The following is a 6000-nucleotide window of genomic DNA, read 5'->3' as shown; positions in this document are numbered from 1 at the left end:
CCTCTCCCCCTCTCCCCTCTCTCTGTCTCCCTCTCCACCCTCTCTCTGTCTCCCTCTCCCCCTCGCCCCTCTCTCTGCCTCCCTCTCCCCCTCTCCCCTATCTCTGTCTCCCTCTCTCCCTCGCCCCTCTCTCTGCCTCCCTCTCCCCCTCTCCCCTCTCTCTGTCTCCCTCTCCCCTCTCTCTGCCTCCCTCTCCCCCTCTCCCCTCTCTCTGTCTCCCTCTCCCCCTCGCCCCTCTCTCTGCCTCCCTCTCCCCCTCTCCCCTCTCTCTGTCTCCCTCTCCACCCTCTCTCTGTCTCCCTCTCCCCCTCGCCCCTCTCTCTGTCTCCCTCTCCACCCTCTCTCTGTCTCCCTCTCCACCCTCTCTCTGTCTCCCTATCCCCCTCGCCCCTCTCTCTGTCTCCCTCTCCCCCTCGCCCATCTCTCTGCCTCCCTCTCCCCTCTCTCTGTCTCCCTCTCCCCCTCGCCCCTCTCTCTGCCTCCCTCTCCCCCTCTCCCCTCTCTCTGTCTCCCTCTCCACCCTCTCTCTGTCTTCCTCTCCCCCCCTCGCCCATCTCTCTGTCTCCCTCTCCCCCTCGCCCCTCTCTCTGCCTCCCTCTCCCCCTCTCCCCTCTCTCTGTCTCCCTCTCCACCCTCTCTCTGTCTCCCTCTCCCCCTCGCCCCTCTCTCTGTCTCCCTCTCCCCCTCACCCCTCTCTCTGCCTCCCTCTCCCCCTCTCCCCTCTCTCTGTCTCCCTCTCCACCCTCTCTCTGTCTCCCTCTCCCCCTCGCCCCTCACCCCTCTCTCTGTCTCCCTCTCCCCCTCGCCCCTCGCCCCTCTCTCTGTCTCCCTCTCCCCCTCGCCCATCTCTCTGTCTCCCTCTCCCCCTCTCCCCTCTCTCTGTCTCCCTCTCCCCCCTCCCTCTCCCCCCCTCTCCCCTGTGTGTATTAGTAGGTATTGTACGTATTAGTGTGTACTGTGGGTATTTGTGTGTACTGTGTGTATTAGTGTGCACTGTGTGTATTTATCAGTACTGTGCGTATTAGTGGGTACTGTGTGTATTAGTGGATACTGTGTGCATTAGTGGGTACTGTGTGTATTAGTGTGTACTGTTTGTGTTAGTGGGTATTGTACATATTATTGTGTACTGTGGGTATTTGTGTGTACTGTGTGTATTAGTGGGTACTGTGTGTATTAGTGGGTACTGTGTGTATTAGTGGGTACTGTGTGTATTAGTGTGTGCTGTATGTATTAGTGTGTACTCTGTCTGTTAGTGTGTACTGTGTGTATTAGTGAGATACATGCAAACTGACCAACGATGAAGGGATGAGGTGGAGGGAAGGATAAAGATTGAGTGACATGGCAGGATGAAGGAAGAGATTAACTGTTTTTAGAAAAATATAAATAAAATTATAAGGTTGACAGTGGTGTCACAGGTGTTGAAAAAATACATAAATTAGAAACATATGGGAAATACTGACATCAATGTCCTGCCGTCATCCAGCTGATTACATACACGGCATTGTAATACATGCCCATTGTGTTCAATCAACCATTTACACTAACAAACAATGTTTCCAAATCCCTCATTAATCTGACCTCAGATCCCTATTGTGATTCAGCATGGAGTAGTCCATCCCTGACTCAGACCATTTCTCACTTTGATGTGGCTAAAAGGCATCAGTAAAACATTTTTTTTTCTGTATCTGGGCAAGGTTACAAAGTATCTATTTATAGTGTAAGATTGGTCCTCTTGGCCGGAGTGTGTATGTGTGTGCGTTCCTGTTTTCATGCGTTTCTGCGTTTGTGTGTGTGTGTGTGTGTGTGAAGGCTATATGGTTTGCTCATTAGTAGAGTCAGTGTGAATAATGCAGGTAGGGCTGTTGTTGTGGCCAATGGTCCAGGTGCTAATGGGGCTGTCTCTGTGTCTCTGTGCCAATGGGCAGACACTGCACAGCTTTAATGGATGTCACCATGAGAGCCTGAAACCAGACCTTTCGGCTCGGTGACACACCAGGGAAAGGAGGGAGGTGTGTGTGTGTGTGTGTGTGTGTATGTGTGTGTGTGTGTGTGTGTGTGTGTGTGTGTGTGTGTGTGTGTGTGTGTGTGTGTGTGTGTGTGTGTGTGTGTGTGTGTGTGTTATGAAAGGAATATCAGAAACAGAGTCTGAATAGGAGTGAAGACTAGAAGTTCAGCAGTAAAATAATAAATAGGAAGCAATAATAGAGAAGCATTGAAGTGTCTTGATCTCAGCCAGAATGACTATCTCAGTCTAAAACGTTTACATGACATGGCGTGTTTCATATAGTGTTATTTAAAGTTCTTCAGGATTACTCAATGAAACCTTTGAAAGGATGTTATTGGATGCCTTGATATGGTCATCTATGGGTAGGTGTCTCTTTTAACTATCTCTCTCCTCTCACCATATCTCTCTCCTCTCACCATATCTCTCTCTCCTCTCACCATATCTCTCTCTCCTCTCACCATATCTCTCTCCTCTCACCATATCTCTCTCTCCTCTCACCATATCTCTCTCTCCTATCACCATATCCCTCTCTCCTCTCACCATATCTCTCTCTCTCCTCTCACCATATCCGTCTCTCCTCTCACCATATCCGTCTCTCCTCTCACCATATCTCTCTCTCCTCTCACCATATCCCTCTCTCCTCTCACCATATCTCTCTCCTCTCACCATATCTCTCTCTCCTCTCACCATATCTCTCTCTCCTCTCACCATATCCCTCTCTCCTCTCACCATATCTCTCTCTCCTTTCACCATATCTCTCTCTCCTCTCACCATATCTCTCTCCCTTCTCACCATATCTCTCCCTCCTCTCACCATATCTCTCCCTCCTCTCACCATATCTCTCCCTCCTCTCACCATATCTCTCCCTCCTCTCACCATATCCCTCTCTCTTCTCACCATAGCTCTCTCTCCTCTCACCATATCTCTCCCTCCTCTCACCATATCCCTCTCTCCTCTCACCATATCTCTCCCTCCTCTCACCATATCTCTCTCCTCTCACCATATTTGTCTCTCTCACCATATCTCTCTCCTCTCACCATATCCGTCTCTCTCACCATATCTCTCCCTCCTCTCACCATATCACTCTCTCCTCTCACCATATCTCTCCCTCCTCTCACCATATCCTTCTCTCCTCTCACCATATCTCTCCCTCCTCTCACCATATCTCTCTCCTCTCACCATATCCGTCTCTCTCACCATATCTCTTTCTCCTCACCATATCTCTCCCTCCTCTCACCATATCTCTTTCTCCTCACCATATCCCTCTCTCCTCTCACCATATCCCTCTCTCCTCTCACCATATCCGTCTCTCTCACCATATCTCTCTCTCCTCACCATATCGCTCCCTCCTCTCACCATATCCCTTTCTCCTCACCATATCTCTCTCCTCTCACCATATCTCTCTCCTCTCACCATATATCTCTCTCCTCTCACCATATATCTCTCGCCTCTCACCATATCTCTCTCTCCTCTCACCATATCCCTCTCTCTTCTCACCATATCTCTCTCTCCTCTCACCATATCTCTCCATCCTCTCACCATATCCCTCTCTCCTCTCACCATATCTCTCCCTCCTCTCACCATATCTCTCTCCTCTCACCATATTCGTCTCTCTCACCATATCTCTCTCCTCTCACCATATCCGTCTCTCTCACCATATCTCTCCCTCCTCTCACCATATCTCTCTCTCCTCTCACCATATCTCTCCCTCCTCTCACCATATCCCTCCCTCCTCTCACCATATCTCTTTCTCCTCACCATCTCTCCCTCCTCTCACCATATCTCTCTCCTCTCACCATATCTCTCCCTCCTCTCACCATATCTCTCTCTCCTCTCACCATATCTCTCCCTCCTCTCACCATATCTCTCTCTCCTCTCACCATATCCCTCCCTCCTCTCACCATATATCTCTCTCCTCTCACCATATCTCTCCCTCCTCTCACCATATATCTCTCTCCTCTCACCATATCTCTCCCTCTTCTCACCATATCCCTCTCTCCTCTCACCATATCTGTCTCTCTCACCATATCTCTCTCTCCTCTCACCATATCTCTCCCTCCTCTCACCATATCCCTCTCTCTTCTCACCATATCTCTCTCTCCTCTCACCATATCTCTCCCTCCTCTCACCATATCCCTCTCTCTTCTAACCATATCCCTCTCTCCTCTCATCATATCTCTATCCTCTCACCATATCTCTCTCTCCTCTCACCATATCCGTCTCTCTCACATATCTCTTTCTCCTCACCATATCCCTCTCTCCGATTGCAGAGATTAAAGCCATAACTATTTCAACAAGCTAACTCTAATTTTAACCCTGATCGTTAAGAGTTAGTTCAGAAGCCGACCAAGGCTTAGTCAAGACCTCACCTGACAACTAAAGACTTGCAATTTCAGTGAGAGCCTCCGGCACAACGCCCCCACAACGTGTCCTTTAACCGGTCTGAGCCAGACCAAAGTGTGCTAATGCAAAGTAAGTCAATCATAGCGATGCCTTTGAACTTCTGACCCTCTAAGTATGCCATCAGTTTGTGTGAAAATGATAGTTTTTCATACTGTACAGTACATCTACTGTTCCCTCTCATACAACCCCCCCTGTAATGTCTGCCTTCACACAGGTATGTTATGTCTCCTTGAACAGTGCTCTCAGACCTGCTGTGTAGATAACACCAAACGAGAACAATTCTACAGCTAATGTATTCATAGTATATAGTGAAGATAGTGTTGGTAAGGCCACGACTTTGTGATATTGTGTGGCTTGATTTTACAGTAGGTTCTCCTACTTTGCTGTGAATGAGGCTACACACTATTACACGTTCTACCATCTACACAGCTCTTTCTCACTGCCATTCATCCTCTTAAAGTTTCAAGATTTATTAGTGGTACGTACGGGATACGCCTGGTATACATCATCCAACCAAATGCTTACTTCCAGGTTCCTTCTGGACAATGCAACAACAATAAGAAATAACAAAAGTTAAGAATACGAACATAAAGTAAATGGCTCAGTGGAATAGAATACATGTTTTAGCATCAGTATAACACAGGAAGGCATAATCTATAGTCCCATATTTACACGTGTATTGGGGAAAGGGGGATTGGGGCAGTGCGTCCTGCACATCTAATTGTGGTCATAATCTCTCTTCCTCTCAAATTCTCTCTCCCATTAATCCCTCTCCATATGTTTTTGTCATATCCCTGTCAACCACATAATCCTCTTCTCTGTGACTTGTTGTTAAGGGATGTGTTTCTTAGGACTATGAGGTGGTCTATCCAAAACAGTGGCATCACTGTCCTCCTTTTCATCCCCCTCTCTTTACTTTCCTCCCTGCACTTCTTATCTCACTGTGGTGATGAATGTAGAGACTGCTAGGGAAAGGTCAGAGTGGGTGTAATGTGAAGGTTCAGCCATAGAGGGTTACTTTTGTTTCATCAAAGATCGACATTCTCAGAAATCAAACACAAACAAGCATGCACACACACATACACACACGCGCACACACACACACACACACACACACACACACACACACACACACACACACACACACACACACACACAAACTCTTACACACTAAACCCCAATATGCTGTCATTACTCAAAACCTTTGCAATTCGTGTATCTGAGTACACTTACTTAAAGTGATTTTCTAGTCGTTACTCAAACCGTAAGTCACTGTGACACTGTGACCCAACAGAATTTGTGGAGACCACATTTCTTTCGCAATAATTTCTCGTTACCCCAACCCCACCCCAAATCTAAATTATATTTTTACACCAGAAAATAACCTTCAATTCATAACGTTTTCATCTATTTTCAAAATGAAAAGAAACCAATAAAAACATTTACTCAATAAAATCTTTCTCAAAAACATTTATACTTTGTCCCATACAATAATCTGTTGTCTTCATTTTTTGTATAATTTTGGCGACCCTACTGTATTTCCCCACAGCTTTGAATACCACTGCTGTAGGGGATCCAGATTTGAGTTGTAT

The 6000-nt window shown here is 47.1% G+C and overlaps 1 protein-coding gene across 1 annotated transcript in view; it reads right to left on the bottom strand.

Annotated features, from left to right (window-relative positions):
- LOC110528109 (zinc finger protein 385A) overlaps positions 1-6000 on the bottom strand; it is a 70340-nt gene that overhangs the window by 48896 nt on the left and 15444 nt on the right. The window lies entirely within an intron of this gene.

The sequence above is a fragment of the Oncorhynchus mykiss genome, chromosome 7 (genome assembly GCF_057628025.1).
Source record: "Oncorhynchus mykiss isolate SJ-2025 chromosome 7, ASM5762802v1, whole genome shotgun sequence".
NCBI classification, from domain to species: domain Eukaryota; kingdom Metazoa; phylum Chordata; class Actinopteri; order Salmoniformes; family Salmonidae; genus Oncorhynchus; species Oncorhynchus mykiss.
Note: the sequence above shows the minus strand (reverse complement) of the source record. Positions and strands in the feature narration are given on the sequence as shown.